The sequence below is a fragment of the Ptychodera flava genome, chromosome 6 (assembly GCF_041260155.1).
Source record: "Ptychodera flava strain L36383 chromosome 6, AS_Pfla_20210202, whole genome shotgun sequence".
In the NCBI taxonomy this organism is placed as follows: domain Eukaryota; kingdom Metazoa; phylum Hemichordata; class Enteropneusta; family Ptychoderidae; genus Ptychodera; species Ptychodera flava.
The window spans coordinates 44596628-44614680 of record NC_091933.1 but is presented as its reverse complement, the minus strand read 5'-3'; the positions used below and the strand labels follow the sequence as shown (position 1 = coordinate 44614680).

At 35.6% G+C, this 18053-nt stretch overlaps 1 protein-coding gene across 1 annotated transcript in view; it reads right to left on the bottom strand.

The window, feature by feature from the left end:
• LOC139135923 (plexin-A4-like) overlaps positions 1-16309 on the bottom strand; it is an 80150-nt gene extending 63841 nt beyond the window's left edge. The window contains exons 1-6 of the mRNA XM_070703701.1: positions 16202-16309; positions 15450-15570; positions 13820-13954; positions 13490-13591; positions 13025-13121; positions 12258-12441 (exon numbers count right to left, since the gene is read on the bottom strand). The gene's annotated coding sequence lies outside the window, so the exon portion shown is untranslated. The remainder of the gene's footprint in view (positions 1-12257; positions 12442-13024; positions 13122-13489; positions 13592-13819; positions 13955-15449; positions 15571-16201) is intronic.
• Between the last annotated feature and the right edge of the window lie 1744 nt (positions 16310-18053).

Sequence of the window (18053 nt, the reverse complement as noted above, 5' to 3'; positions counted from 1 at the left end):
AAACCATTATAGCGGCAATGTGGGATAAAATCCTTCTATTAGAAGTAAGATTTTTCCAGCTCAGAAACAAGTAATGAAAAACCTGCGACCAATAAAACCAGAACAAACAAAACAAAATAGGTCTCAGGATTGCTTGGTTGGTTAAGATACGACTCAATGTTTTTGTGGCATCCATTTGTATGGCCATAGTTGATACTGGGTGGTCATTTTTGGTTTCAATGAAATATGTTACATTTTATATAACGAAAGAAACTTATCCTTCTGCCTTGAACCCTTAATGTATTAGTCTTTAGAAAGCAATTTCAGCTAGGATATAAATTGATATTTGTTGTGGAAACCAGCTTTGCAGCCATCTTGGATTGTAAATATCAATTTTAGATTATCATGGTTGATTTTACAGCAAATATAACAAAATACACCTATTCTTTGTCCCGTAAAACATGCCGAAAGACACCAAAATCATAGTGTATTGAGATATGACTTGTTACACACTTAAACAGATATTTGGATTTTATGCAAATAAAATTTTATGCAAATTAAGGGTTGCACATGTCAGCTAATGAAAGATATGAATTGCTTGACCCGATATACCTTGCAAAGGAGAGCAAAATGACTGCAACAGCTAGTCATTCAGCTCAGATATGACATTGTAACTTTTTTTGAGGTCGTCTTGGCAGCCATTTTGGATTTTTATGCAAATTAAGGGTTGTAAATATTAGGCAATGGAAGATATGAGTTCCTTACCCCATTTGCCCGGCAAAAGAGACCACTATCACTCCAACAGCTTCTCATGGAGCTGAGATATGGCATTTTACCTGTTTTTGAGGTCATTTTGGCAGCCATCTTGGATTTTTATGCAAATTAAGGGTTGCACATGTTCGGCAATGAAAGAAATGAATTTCTTGGCCCTGTTTGTCTTGCATACGACACTAAAATCATTTTGATAACATTTCACAGAGCTGAGATATCACCATTTACATATTTGGCGGCCATCTTGGCGGCCATCTTGAATATATTAAAATGCCCAAGGGTGCCAGGGTGGCATCATGCAGATCCTGATTCAGTAGGCTTTGAAGATACAGAAACCACCGAGAACCATTGTGGGGCCGAAATTTTTGGGTTTTGTGCTTCGGCACCAGACTAGTACACATTATAGAAGTATCCACTTGAGCCTGACATGAAGCTGGCCCTGATTTTCGTCATCTTGCCGCTATGCATAATATATTATAACACGCCACATGTTTTCTCGAGGGTCTATGGTCTCACCCAGTTCCTTCTCCTCCGTTCGCCTCTCCTTCCCCTGGCTCTATTGGCACGCAACTAGTAGGAGTACAGTGCTAGTGTCAAATCGTTGAGGCCATGCTGATATTGCAGGACAGCTGTAGTAAGGCTGCGTTCTCAAACACCTCTGGAGGGGGTGGGGGATTCATAAAAAGTTCTTGACTCAGATTTTTCAAGTACCCCAATCAAAACCTCAATGTATTCAAGTCCCCCTTCTGGCTTGCTTAAATTTTGAAGTTCCCCTCCAAGGAAGGCAAAATATGGCTGATAGAGCTCTTTTCCCAAAAATATAAAATCATTATACACGGAAGTCTGTTAGGCAATCTATTAAATTTTTGCCCATAAAAAAGCTGTAGGTGAAAAATATGTTTGGGGTACGCTAGACAATTATCTTGACGAACTTCGACTCATGAGTTACTTAAGAGTAACGTGTGTTTGAACCTGTGTCAACGAACGTATAACCTACCTAAAACTTACAGCTGCTTACGGCCCGCGTTGTGCGGGACGTATGAGCCATACGCTGCGCTAAAAGTTTTGTGCACACACAAAACTTTTTGACGATCTCGCCGTACTACGACGTATACCAGCGCGCTTTTTACTTATACAAAACTTATCCATAACGTATTCAACGTGCGCCCAGTGTATTCGCTAAATATTTCATAGTTGGCATACGCTGGCTAAATCGTCAATGTGTGACAGGGCCTGTCCTTTTTTCAGTTCTTTTTTACCTTTAGGTGATGCCCATTTTTTTCCAGCGCCATCACGGTCGAGTGTAAATTCTGATCGTCTCTCTTTTTCGCCGAATGTAGTTCAACATTTTAATTATTTTTGTCATAATTTTTTCGCAAGTCTCAGTAGTGTTTTTTTAATTTTTTTAAAGAGTTCTATGTGTTTATTGTGTACTGTTTTTTCCCAAGATGTTTTACTTTTTGTGTTGTAAAATCAGCACTCATTGCATTTTTGAGAAGTATGTGTGTATGACTTTATTCCTGGTCGTGCAAACTTATCTATTTCCTTGGACGATTACAAGAGTGACTTACAATGTATCTTTAAATATATTTGTTATTGAGTATTTACTTCTTTCCTTTTTTCCCTTTAATTCCACTAAGCTTTATATAAGTCGAGAAAGTACGCAATCTTTATCTGTACCTATACTTAATATTACTCCCCATATATTGTAAAATAAATGCTATTTTTAGAAAAAAATTGCATGAATAAAATACGATCATACGGAAAAACATTTTCCCATTATATTCACACACGTCTGAGATATTATTTAGAAAGGAATATTGACAGTATTCTCTGACGATTAATAGTTTGAAACATTTCGCGCGCTGCAGTACAAGATCGCACCAAAAGAGAAGTGAGTGCTAACAATGCAAAACAACAAATAGTTTTTACAGTTAAAGACTGAGATTAAAAACACGAACCAGTATCTTGTTTGACTGTGAAAGAGAAGAGAAAATCAAAGTCGAAAAATTGAACATATTCGCACAAGATAAAAGTTGACATTGTTGTTACAAAAATAAGCGGAAAAAATTTAAAAACTTGAACAGGCACATTTCATAGTAACAAACAAACCCAACTGCAACATGCATGATTTATTAAAACGCCATTGTTGGCGTTTCCTTCAATCCATCAATTTACCCAAAACTCTAGGCTAGGGCGTACGATCATCATACTCCGAAATTTGACGAGATATTTGAAGTATTTCAGTGATATATTTTTTCTTGAAACTGTACCTGATGAAGAAATATGACCTTTTACTTGAAGGGTGTGAAGTTTAACTGTAAATAGTTTCATAAATTCCATAGTTCAGTTCTTCATAGTTTAATCTTCAAAGGGTGACGTTTTCAGCACATACCTATTATAGCTAACATGTAGACAATCGCTCATGGTGTTTTGGCGACGCCAAACAATATACAGTCTGCCTCACCCTAACACAGAGATGTCGCAAGCACGGTAGGGATGTTAGTTCAAGTTGTTTTTCAGAGTGGCAGTATTGAGTAGTGGGGTGATGTTTTTTGTGTATGGGGTTGGTTTATTTGAACGATTTTGTATTTTTTGTATAGTCATCATTCATTGCACTTTTTGTGCGATCTCGTACACCTGTATGTACATTGATAAGTATGAAGGAATGACTTCCAAATTGTTTCTACCATCATTCTGTAGCGCATTGCTATCATTTTAATCATGACGCTTACAAGAATGATTTACAAAATAGTTATAAATACCATTGACTGTCTTTTTTTCGAATTAGATTTTTATCTATTTTAATTTCTGTCTTTGCTTAATTCTACCAAAACTTTATTTCAATCGAGAAAGGCCGTTTTATTGCACGCCATCCATTATCGGTACATGCACATTCATATACTGTGATATACTTCTAACATATTTCAAGGTTAATGATTTTTTGTATGGAAATTAATATTTATAAAATGTGACCATGTAATTTATTGTCTGTTTGTTATTCGTATATGTTTAAAAATTAAATTTAGAAAAAAAAAGTTTATATTAGTGTTGGAAACTGGCCAAAATATTTGCCAGACATCAGGACTGGTAACTTTCAAAACTTGCCTGTCCTGCTAGAAAGTTGCCTGTCCTGAATTTTTGACAAATCCATTCATTCAAAAAGCACAAAACCATTATGTACTTCAAACTGTAAACAACTTTATTTTCAACATGAGTATAAACTGTGATCTTACAAAAAACACTGTTCTGAATTCCACTGTTTGAAATGAATTCTAATCCGGACTTGAATACAAAATTTCTATAAATAACAATGCCGATAACACTCTGATACATTATGTTGATAACCGAGTACTGGACATTTCATCATGGATCTGTGCATGGTCTCCTTGATGAAATCAGTGCTGACATGAGTCAAGCACAGATTACATCAAGTCAGTGTCACTACCAACATCACTTTCCAGGAGATCAGAAAAGTCTGATTCATAATCAGAGTCCAGTCCCTGTCCTGCTACAAATGACTGCTGCATCTGCCCCCTATATATTTGGTTTTAACAATGGGGAAACTGAATTTTTTGTTTAATTTGTCTCCATTTCATGCCACAACTTATCGTATAAAATCGAGATGCAATCTGTCATCGAATGGTACTACAATCAATCAAACTGAAAAGATTGCTGAGCAATACAGGAAACATCATCTGGCAAAGAAAATCAAAAACTGAGAGAGCTGCCATATAAGTAATCATAGTTGGCGGCAAGAATTAAATAAACCAATACTCTCCTCAGACCAAACCGATTTCAAAGGCCGTTTACAGAAAATTGTTAACGAAACCATGAAACCTGGGAATGGCTAAACACAGAGAAACAAGATTTATTTCTCGAAACAGCCCTTCACAATATGCTTTTCAAACACCGGAAAGCAGGCACCAATATCGACCCGAAATCTATTACAAAGTCCATGAAAAATTGACACAAAACTAAAAGTTCGGATAATCGATTTAAATGCCTAAAACAAACTAATCGTTGACAGATTAGTACAACATTTACTGTTAACACAACGAGCACTAGCAACGCTCAAAATATGCCCTAAAACAAAAATCCTTATAACCGTCCAGAAACTCCGGTCGATGCTGGGTCATGTTAATTATAATATGACACCACACACCGGATCGCTCACTATAGAGTCAGTCAATAGTGGCTAACTCTCTCAATAACGAATCTGGCTTCTCCTCCTCGAGGACGAAGATGACTTCATCACACAACCAAGCGGATGGGATACAAAACAAGAGAGCGACTGATGAAGGAACCCCATTTTCGTTCCGAAACACCGTTAAGACGAATCACTCAATCAACTAACCGGTTTACCGGGGACCCAGATCACATGACTAGGGTCAAAGCACTATCGATTCACCGGTGTCTCGCCATGTATTCCACACAAAATAAATGCAATGATCCTTTTATTCACCATATCGTAATACTGAACAATCTTGGTAGAGCCGATGTTTGGAGTTGCCCTCATTTTCCTGTACATTCCTTTATAAGCAGCTGATCGATGAGATTACTGGGTATGCCGTATATGGGCTACTATCGAGAGCCCGACACACGGACATGGAAGTACAATTTTCCTCCCGTCCGACTGAAAAGTTACCCGTCTCGGACGGGAGGACGGGCGGTAGTTTCCAACGCTGAATTTAATTTATTACCCTTATGATACCCATACGATTAACAGTAATAAACATTTTGGTGCGCCAAATAGAAACGCCATGATGTAGATTAATATAAATGAAGCCCTGAATGGTTAAGTGCTTTATTAAAGTCTAAGGGTAATAAATATTTGAAAAAAAATGTTTTGTGATTTTGTTTAACTTTTCATAAACACTAGCAGTGTGTGTTTGGTGATTTGGCGCACTCATTAAAATCGAGACAGTTGAAACTGTTGAATTACCGCCAAACTCTTTCCGATTTGCATTTAGAGTAACAAACTTCAATTATTTTCAGAAACTGCTAATATCCTATATCATTACTCTAAAACAAGCATACGCTAGCTGACCATTTACTGTGATAATGGCAGCTCGCTTCATTTCAAGACCCTCTCCTCTATCATTATATTAATAAAACGCAAGTATAACTTTATTTGAAGATAAACTTAGGTATACAACTTAGCGATAGCTGAAAGGAAAATGCTTACTTTATTTTACCGCTGTGTTATCATGACATCATAACATTATGCAGGTAGTTTAATTACCATTAAGTCGTTCAAGATTATATGCCATTTTGTAATTGCTCATTAAACCTTAATATTACCGATTAGCTGATGTAAAAAGGGCAAGTGTCTTTCATAACTATATATAATTGTATGATTAATATTAATAGCACCTTTATCAATTTAGGTCATCCTTCTAGTTAAAAGTGATCAATTGAAAGACTTCAGCAAATATGTAAATACGGAAAAGATTACAGAAAATGTAAAATGTCTTTAACTTCTGTTACATATTTGTCAATTCAATATACTTGTCCAGTTTTTTCAACATTGGCCAAAGCCTTTCAGTTTTATGACCCTTTGTGACAAGAGTTCAATAAGCCGAAGTATAAATCCAAAATTTCGTCCACCTCTACGATATCATGGTTTCATTGATTTACGTGGTACGTTTCATCAATATTGGTCTAGTCTTTCCAAATGTGCCATCATGGAAATGTTAGGTAGTTATATAAATTGGAAATATGACTGTGTGAATGTGCCTAATGACTTTCATTAATGTTATGTCATTGTATCTTAACTGTACATAGCAGGTTTCGTCAACTTGGATAGATTCAATCCAGAGATATATACCTAAATAGGAAAGTTAATTAAGTTTACAAATAAGCATTGCCATTGCTATTAAATTTTTACTTAACATTTATATCTGCCATATGGTTCCGTTATCAAGATATGTGAGCAGAATCATAAGATATGGTAGTGGCATGTTTGAACACGAATCTTGAAATATTGTGGTATGTCTGAGATCACTATTTTGAATAACCTGTTCTTATGCAAGCCACGCCAACTAACCTCCAAGCAAATGTGATCTGTGATTGCACCTGTGATCTAATTAATAGTCTCATAAAAAGTGGCTTTTGCGATATTGCTTAATTTGCTGCAAGCATAATTATGCCAATGCTCGTAGTTAGGGGAATACAAGTTGAGGCACCAGTATGGATCGTAATGCTTTCAAGAACCGAAGCTGACACATCAAGATGTCTATTGTAACACCACTTTAAATCTTTATTACAAGATAGTAACGTGACACTCAACGTCTAAAATTCTAATTGTCTCTGTTCGTTCTCAACAATACGTTTCTAAACTTACATAACTACAAAATTACAAAACTACAAAGTTTCAAGTTGAAAGGTTACAACTCTGAATATTAATTACTCCCTCTGAGGGCGCTCTATACATGCGCGCCCCCATGGGACACAATTATCATTTACAATGTCTCGCCAGTCTTTTGATTGTTTTTTAAGATTAAACAAGATCAAACCATGGAATATGCTGCTCGCAATCGTTCTCATTTAATTCTCAACAATAGTCAATTACAAGTATGACGCTATCGCCTATCTCCTTCTCGCAAGATCTTGAACCAACCTTCACACGCCATAGCAACGTGGGGGCGCTTCGAGATAAAATCTCTACAGGGGAGCACGTGTGACAGGGGAGGGCGTTATAGTTCTAACCTTTGACCCTTCAAAGTACTTCTTTCTTTGGCTTGTATAACGAGAGGCTGTTGGCCAATGTTTTTGAAGCAATAAATCACAATCACTAACAAGCCAATAAGTGATCACCAATGACACACACACACAAGCATAGAACATTCACCGAAAATTGATCCAAATTGAGTACTTACTTCATATCTATAATCGAGTCGCTTTAAATGTTAAAACAGCAACTTAACAAAACAGTACATGGTAATTAGGGTGGAAGAGTAGTGTGAATGGGCAAGTCTAAATGAGGCCTTGAATGCTCTCTTGGCTTGGATTGGGATGGCTTCATTTCTCCTGGCCATGGCCTTCCTCCTTCCCGGTCGTTGCCAAGTATTTCTCCTTTGTCTATCTCTTACTGGAGTCAATATATCTAAAATGACCATGCTATGCATGAATACTGAATCGGCATTGGTTGTGTGTGGTTGTGTGTTGCTAAAACATTTAAACCTAAAAGCCTGAAACGTTCCTAAACCTTTATTTTTAATTCCAGATTACATCAATTTTCGCGGCTAATCAAGAAGTGGCCATGTTCTACCTTCAACTGAAAGTTTAAAGATCAGAATCAAACAAATCTACTAACACATTTTAATTATACGTAAAATTGACCAACATAACAAAAGCTATAGGAAAACCAAATGGGTAAGAGACTGGTCAGTTTCTTCGGCCGGGGGGGGGGGGGGGGGCGCAGTGGATTCAATTGGGGGTCACCCTGTTTTTCACTTTGTGTGTTTTTTAATTTCGACACGGGCTCATATTTGCAAATTTCATTATTCAGTTACAGTTTCCCGCGCGCCCTTCGGGCGCGTAACTTTAATAATAATAAGACATATTTTTCAAGCGTGAAATCGAGCGTGAGACTTTAAAATATCCGATGTATATATAAGAGATATCTGTATGTTCAAAATATTTCGGCGCGCCCTTTGGGCCGAAACTATAAAATATCAAATATTTTTCAGCATGCCCTTCACCCGAATGCCTTTTCATGTTAGATATATATCACAGATATCTGGATGTTTAATATTTTTCGGCCTGCCCTTCAGGCGCAGTACTTTAATATATCGGAGATATATGTCAGAAATATCTTGAAGTCTGTAAATTGAAAGTTTTTATTTTTTTGCAAAGTGTACTAATCATTATAAAATCTGCAGTTCATGTGAAAAGCATGACAAGTTCCGGATACTTTTATGTTTTCTCAATGATCATTCAGTATTAGAAAGCAACATGCACTAATATTTCACAATCACATTTTTCTTACAAAGGTTCCTGACATCTGGTTATACATAAAAAGTGTGGAATACATTCACAGCTCATTCAAAATACGGTATTAAAAGTTTAGAATTGACATTTTAAGTGCCTATCTTCAAACAGACATGACAACAATCTCATCGAAAAACAGAATGACTGAATGTTTAAAATATGGAGTTTTCTGTTATGCAAAGGTTGCAGCGTTTGGTTTTATTTGAATAGGGGGGAGCTAAAACCAAACGCTGCAACCTTTGCATAACAGAAAAACTCCATATAATTTATTCAGATAGCAAATCAACCCTCAACAAACGTGCTGAATTCCTCTCAAAATGCAGACACCGCAGCAATTCCTCCTCTGTAATAACTGACTTGCCATTGGCCATGGCCACAACCGCTTATTTGAATATGCATGCCCACCTGCAACACAATATAAACAGTTCTATTGCCGCCAAACCTTCACTCCTGATGATTGCTTAGCGCATGAAACAGCCTGTAGAGTGACAACTACAAGTTCCTAGATTCTCAGTATTACCGCCCTGCAGAAATGCATTGAGCACTATACTTTGCCTGCATTGACAAGCAAACCATTTTCGTATATATATATATATATATATATATTATATATATATATATATTATATATTATATATATATATATATATATATATATATATATATATATATATATATATATATATATGTTCGACTGTGGTTTTTCAGGTTGTCCCCAGTGTTGTCGGTGGCGTGGTTATGATAAATTCGTTTGTAGGATATTACACACGTACCAATCTTCTGGTTCAAATAGTTTATTATACCAGCACAACGTTTCGTCCTAAAAGTAGGACTTCCTCAGGTGCTACAGATCAAAAAGTTTCAACACGGAGTAAGTCACAGTGATATTTAACGTACAAAAGTTACATGTCGGAGAAAATACTAAGTGACAGTATGGTGAAAATACAGGAGTTGTTTCTTACCTATTTGAATGGCTCAGATGTTGAATGGCAATTGGGAGAATGTTTGAATGTGTATTTATAGTGTGGCTGGGAGGGCGCTAGTGTTGGAATTTGAATAAAGACAATAGGAGTAGCTAGCTGTGAATATTCGGGCCGTCAGGTGTTAATGTCTTTAATTTGGAAATCCACAAGGATTCCAGCTTTTTTTGAAGCGGGCGTCCATTTTATTGATTTCACAATGCCAACTATTGAAACGTTTTGGATTGTGTGTTGATCTGAATTGAAATGGAGCGCTACTGGCATGTTTGAGTTACGAGCGCTCCATTTCCATCTCTCCCCCTTCCTTTTTACATTTTTCTTGAATGATCTACACAAAGAATTTTCTATGAATACATGGATTAGTGGCTGTGCCATTGGTCTAGTCCAAATGTTCTATCTCCTTTTTGCGGATGACCTGGTACTTATTGCTGAAACCAAAATTAAGCTCCAGAGACTACTCAATCAGCTAGACCTTTATTGTATAAAACACAAGCTTACTGTCAACCTTGAAAAAACCAATATAGTCGTGTTCAGACGTGGAGGGCGTTTGCGAAATTATGAGAAATGGTTTTATCGCAGTCAACCAATCAAAGTTGTATCATATTTTAAATATCTTGGCGTTGTACTTTCTTGTAGTGGGTTGTGGTCAAAACTCAATCAGTACTGGCAGAACAAGCTTCAAAAGCATTATTCTCAGTAATTTCACAGTTAAAAGCTATCGGTGAAGTTCCAATTAGCACATGTTTTAAGATTTTTGACTCAAAAATTTCCCCCATTCTCAACTACTGTTGTGAGGTGTGGGGATATATCCCAGCACCAGACATAGAGCGTATACAATACAAGTTTTGTAAAACTTTACTGAGACAAAACAGTTCCATTGTTAATATCGCAGCCAGAGGTGAACTTGGAAGATATAGTATGCGAGCTATGAGACTTCCAAGAATAGTAAAATTTTGGCTACGCCTACTTAAAATTGATTCTGGGCGGTATATTCATCATGCATACCAGGAACAATGTAAACTAGCTGAGAGGGATGTGGAATGTTGGGCTAAATCCGTCAGAACAATTCTGTTTCAGTATGGTTTTGCAGAGTCTTGGTACAACCAGGGCGTGGGCCATGAAGGAAAATTTATTTCTGAATTTAAACAACGTTGTCGTGACATTGATTTACAACAATGGCACTCTGATATTAGTACATACAGCAGACTTGAAACCATACTTACTTACTCAAATTAAACCAATTTTCAAATCCACTTTAACTTCATTTCGTTTATCAAATCATGTACTTAATATTGAACAGGGTCGGCGTAAAAATATTGAACGCCAAAATAGATTGTGTCCTTGTAATGAAGGTATCATTGAAAACGAATACCATTTTCTGTTACAATGTAAACTTTACCAGGCTCTTAGGGAAAAATACTTACCGGAGCATTATCACATCAATCCCAGTGTGGATAAATTCATTCAGTTAATGTCAACACAAAATACAAATATACTTCGAAAATTAAGTTGTTATTTATTTCATGCTTTCAAGAAAAGGAGAGAGCTAGTTGATTAATCTATGCTTTTTGTATTTTGATTTCCAATTTAGGTTGTTTGTAATTTATCTATTCAAGGTCACTGTTTGTTATTTTCGCTGTTATGTATTATTTTCCAGCACATAGGGCTGGAGGCCTACAGTGCAAGTGGAATAAACAACTACTATATATATATATATATATATATATTGAATTTTAAAATTTATATTCCACCTTTTGTTTTACCGTTGTCGTGCGCAGAGGGGTCACCCTGTTTTCGAAAGTTGGAATGGGGTGTCAACCACTTTTTTGATGTCGGCAAAAATAATTCACCGTCCTCCAAGGCCGACGAAACTGACCAGTCCCTAAATGTAAAATGTTCCTATAGTCTTGTGGTCCTATTTTTGTCTTGATATATACGGAAAACATGAAGAATATTGATACATTTCTACTCTCTCAAAGAATTCAAAGTGCAAAGGCACACACTTAAATTGTACGTAGAGTCTGGTGGTATATATTATGGATTGCTTCGAACAAACAAACATCGAAATAAAAGGGGTCCACTCGTTTGTTCGAACTAACAAACACCGTCACTCCAGTATTGTATTGATGATGAGGTAGCTCAACCAGACGATAAATGCGGTGCAAAAAAATGCGCAAGTCCTGCAACAGAACGAAATATAGAATCAAGAATGGGCAATTTAATTAATATTAAAAGGTCATAATACGTTGAATTGTGTGATTTTCAAATTCTTAAAGAAATAAATCACCTTCTGCAAAGCCGAGTTAATTTGAAGAGAAACTTTATCATCGCATTGAATTCAATGTAACATCAACTGGTTGAGCGTTCTGGCATTCTAACCTTTAATTTGAGAACTTTCCCTCGCATATTCAAGTAAAATAAGCACAATCATATATTTACAGTACCAGCTATATTATAAGTATTTGTCCAAGTTTTTTAAGAACCTAATTAGTTTTTGCCCTTACATTCTAACAAAATCACAGTTTTATCTAACCTGGTTGATCCATCACTTTGGCATTTTGCTTCATCAGTTTCAAAGCAGTCGGATTCACAATGTTCAACATATTCACATGTGTTGCTACATTCACACCATCCGCAGTTCAATGCGGTAATATTTGTGCTGTTCGATAGGCACTCACTACAGTTGTCACGACCAACATTACACTTATACAGGGTCACTGTGGAAGAATGATACGAACGAAATGTCAAATAAGTATGTGGTACTGTGAATATAAATTTACATTTATTTATTTTACTTTATTTTAACAGGATAAGTCAATGCATTTCGAACACAAATGGTGTTCTATGATCTCCCATGACGTATGACGTCCTGCATAAAAAAGCCAAAAGTGTACCCAATTACAGTATAAATATAAAATTGACAAGAATAACAAATAATACAAATAAAATTGACCATTCACGAAATCACAAAACAATATGTACAAAGTAAACATATTTCTTCACTAAAGATTTAAAATTACAAATTTCTTTGTGGGATTTTATATCAAAGGGTGGACATTCAGATATTTTTAACGAAACTGACTGCAAAAATTTTGTTTCTGATTAGCAGCGTTACTTAAAGTACAACCACTCCGAAAAAAGTTGCTATTGGAGGATTAGTAAGCGTTTCTACTATTTAAAATTACCTAAAAGGTAATTAAAATGAAATAAATGACGCAATATTTTTAGTCCTCCTTTGGTAATAATGATAAAAATCTGTGTTGGAATATCAAAGTTGAAGAATAACAGACAAAATCCTACCTGTGTATCCATGGACATCTTCGACGATGTTTATACCATTATTCCAATGTAGAGTTAAGTTAACAGGTAGCTCTTGTTGATTTGATTGATAGGTATACTGGTAAAGTGAAGATTTATTTCAAATATAAGAGAATATTGATCAGTTTAATCATCATTGCAAAAAGCGGCAACATCACCAAAGAATATCATGAATATAATGCTTTTGAACGATCATTTTGACATGTCTTAAGTATGTCACTAAGGTGGATTAGATAGGCATACATGTAATCTGCATCAAATCAGTTCGTCGTCATCGCCGTCGTCGTTGTCGCTTACTATTCTATGAAGTGTGATTTTTTGTTCAAAACAATAACTGTTGTGAATTGTTTTCCCAAAAAATACTGATACGTTAACTGTATTTTTAAAGTCCCTTCTTTATTCTATTTCAGATTATCGCAAAAAAGAGAATATGACAAGCGCATATACCTTGCTGGCGTTACAGGTGACCCAATTTTCATCATTTCTCGTAGCTCCGATGCTAAGAGGAGTATTCTCTATTGCCAGAACGCATTCATACCCTCCAAGGTTCTGGTAATTACAGAAAACATGATTCAAGCATCACATAAAATTCACACACGTTCATGAATGAAACTTGGCAAAAAAAAAAATTGATCCACCCTAAACACATTGAGTTCTTGAAATTATGTTTACAAACATTTTACGACCTTTTGAATATTCTTAATGTAAAATATACTTGTTTAAAGAGAATTTACATAACTTAGACGCCTTGTAGCCGTCATAGAAAGTATCACTCACCTTATTGTGATGAATATTCATAGTTGAAAGTTGGATTTCTGTATCGGTGTCAACTGGTATCAACACTTTTCCGGTCTGCACGGCAAGTTGTGGACAAAATGACTGCCCTTTGATATCAGTGTTGTTAAATTTGTTCTTTTAAGAGAAGATGAACAAAGGAGAAAAAAATAGCAATATCTTTCGGCTTGTTCTGTTTTTTGCCCTTTGGTTAAACTCGATGTAAACTGTGTTATAGGTCACTTGAAGACAATCCTAAGCGAATCATCTGTAACATACTTTTCATGGAATGTGTATGGAAAGTGTTCAATGAAAGGCAAATCTCATAACAAATTCTGTTGTGCTGTTAAGCAAGGTACTTTACTCCTCTCTGTTTCATTGTTTCAGTAGTGGTGGGCCCATCAACCTTGCTGCTGGACCAGCACTAAGCAAAGTTTACAAATGAACGTCATCCTAGGGCTCAAGTTGATTCGCCAAGCTATGGAGGGCCTCTTCGGTATACATAATGATTTTAATGGACCCTGGGTTCTTTAGGAGCGCCTGAATGATAAATAAGTATTGTCAACGAGTCTGTGTTCACTTTCGAACGGCAAGTTTGCTCATAGACACTAGATGTGTATGGTTTGTTGCACCAAATGTGAAAACTATCAGACAAGATTTGAATGTGCAAAGTTCACGAACATTTTACCGGATCATAAAGAAATCACCCTTTTGCGTACATGTTGGGATCTGATCAAATATCGTAGTTTATTGATTTAAAATAAACGATTTATTGAATACCATATCGAGAATCTGGTACAAGGTGACGTTTAAATTATATTAAATTGTTATGTTAATTTGTCAGACACATAGGATGTAAATTAATATGTCTCAATAAGCTGATATATAAATTCGTCAATACAATTGTGTAAAGCGCGCTGCATTTTGCATTTATAAAATTGCATCATTGACGTTGGAAGACTGTAAGGGAACTTGCACATGAAACGTGTGGTATTAAATATAGTGTTTCATCGCACCCTGTGTATTTATCATGAATGACTGAGACTTGGTCATAGGAAAAAGTAACAAAAAGGTGGTTGAGGTGACTCTTGCCTGGACTATGTTGCCAGCTAAATACTCATTTGAATTTAATCTGCAACCTTTCTGTCCATAAAAAATTGTAACGCATTGGTTACGAAATTCATGCCTCAAAAGGGCAACTCAATTTAAATTCAGCACTTTAGTACGATAGTAAGTATAAAAGACAAAGTACAAACAATACCCTCTCTGCTTTCAGAAATTAGTTGACCAGCAAGTCAGATATGGTGATCGGAAATGAAGCGGTCCACATCAATGAATCTTGACTTTATTGTGACTACGGTGAGTGCAAAGTATTGGACACAGATTTTTTTCAACGGAATTAAAAAGAACATGAGATCAACGGTACTCTGATGAAAATTCAGATTTTAAGTTTGAGCTCAGGATAATACCTTCGCTAAGGTTTCATTTGAATGTTGTTATGTTCTTATTGAATGTGATATATATCCTACAGTATTAAAACTCTCCCGCTGCATAGTCCATGTAACGATTCATGGCTGAGTCTGGCGCACAGAGATAAATGGGTAGATATATATATTCCCCTTTCAATACTTACATTTGATCCTACCACTATTGAAGAGTCTTCATCTGTCGGACAACTAGCTAGATAATGTACACATCTGTTTTCATACACGCACCAATTACAGGCCCAATTACTAGTGACACACCGAGAACATCTGGGGAGAGATCGATTGAGAGAGAGAGAGAGAGAGAGAGAGAGGGGGGGGGGTGGAGAGAGATATGGAGAGAGATATGGAGAGAGAGGGAGGGAAAGAGCAGATGAGAACACGCACACACATACACACACACACCACACACACACACACACACACACACACACATATATATATATATATATATATATATATATATATATATATGCATCCGGCAATCTTCAGACAAATATATATATATATATATATATATATATATATATATATATATATATATATATATAATATATATAATACTTTTTGTTCATGATTACAAACTGATAAATTCACTAAAAAGTAAAATTGCAGACCAGCATTAAAATGAAGTTCAATAGCACATACTAGCTTTTACTTTCTGTGTATTTAAATATTGTTTTATCATTTCCATAGTTAATCTATTGTGCAAAAGGGATCTTGCATCGTTAATTTAGCAAAATTCAACCTCGATGTTCTTTCGACTTTATTTCAAAGTTGTCACAGGGATTGCTCTTATCTATTTGGTCAACAGGTTTGAATCAGCGAAACCAATTCTATAAGATACCTGTGTATATGTATCGTATATGTATGGCGACTGGGACGGAAATGTTTCACTTACGAGTCATGGCGAAAACAATCGTAATAGTGGAAGTCTTCGTTCGTTAAATCTGTCATTCCACTTCTAATGAGCAGTGCTACAGTTGCATGATCTGAAAGTGCAATTACGTCTTTTTATAAAGACATATTTAGGTTCCAATCGTAGCTTCACAGTTAATGTTTTCTTTAACTCAAACTTTGTTTATCAGCAATTTCTCATGAGTAAATACAGTAATCTGTTTTAAATTCTTGATTTCACTTTGCACACGTCATCATCTTTTAACTTATTCCATGGATGCAACTACAAATGAAGCTTGAATGTCTGCTCTCGTGATCGTTTGGCTCAACTTTTCTCTTTTGCCGAAACAATTTTAGTCTCATGATTAAGTTAGTTTCGGGGCTGATGCCACCTTTTAATTTTTGTCACCCTTGCTATACTTTTTAAATTTTTAATGAAACATATTAGGCTCATTATTGAAAATTATTGTACAGTAACAATAAAAGATAAGCGATTCCTTGTATTCTGGCAATATAATGAGCGAGTAAATTTTCAATGAAACATATTAGGCTAATTATTGAAAATTATTGTACAGAAACAATAAAAGATAAGCGATTCCTTGTATTCTGACAATATAATGAACGAGTAATATGTCTTACAGTATACGGTATGAGATTTTTGTTTTTTACTGTCGGAGCAAAGGTAAGGTTTGTAGGATAAGGAGAAACTTAGAAATAGTAAGCGTTACCCTGACCTTGGCCTAAAGGTATGGCTGGTCGATTGTCAATTGGAGGGGTGTCACACGTCAGGGTCTGACCCTCATTAACTGCAGTAGTAACATATCCATCAAATGCACATGAATAACTCTCTCCATCACCAATGTCGGGTAGTCCCACGACATGCAAAGTAATCTAGAAAAGAAATGTAGAAAGGTCCTATATCAAGACTCGTACATGCTCCTCAAAATTTATGTCAACACATTATTTGCTTGATTATATAAATCCTACCAGCTAAGACCTATACAGATAAGTGGAGAGTGACATGTGAAAATACTCTTTATTTGTGTCCATATATTGCTACAGTTAATATCAAAGCTGGCTTTTCAATCAATATTCTGAAAGATCGATTATTAGCTAGACCGTTTTTTCTATCTGTTAACTGTTCCCAAAAACATCAACGATTGAGCGTACAGTTCAGAAGAGTCCATGTATGATCGTTTGAGCATCCGAACTCTTATTATCGCATCAATTATAGAACCGAGAATAAATGTCATTAATTTGAGACAACGAATAGATGTTTTCAGGAAAACAATTTCATTGTAATAGTTTTATTCTGATTAGTTTAGTGCCTACCTTTCTGGACACATCTATTGGTGTTCCATCTTCAGGTTCTATGGACTTTATAATTGCACATGTTACGTTCTCAAAGAAATTTGGCCAATAAGGTGACGGATCGGACTCGCTGCATCTAGAGTACGTTGAGCAGCTTTAAAGAAGCAAACAGAATGTCTAGTTATTTGAAAATGAGACTCAAGGAATATTCGAATCATTTTTCGTTTCTCTATTGCTAAATATGTAACTTAAATCCAACATTATGTATAACATTATTGTATATCATTTTCTCGGTGAATCAGAGTCCCACGACATCAACTTTAATCGTTTTATCACAGCTTGCTTTATTTGGTTTGCATTCACAAATTCAAATTTCATTTTTATTTAGGTATTTAGTACTTATTGTGAAGTTCAAGTGCCTACTTCTCACAACGACATGAAGTAATTTATACCTTTTTTACATTATTTCGTTGACAAATACACTGCATGTAATTCAAATACAAACTGAATATATTTTAGATATTAACAAACTGAGTAAATATTGT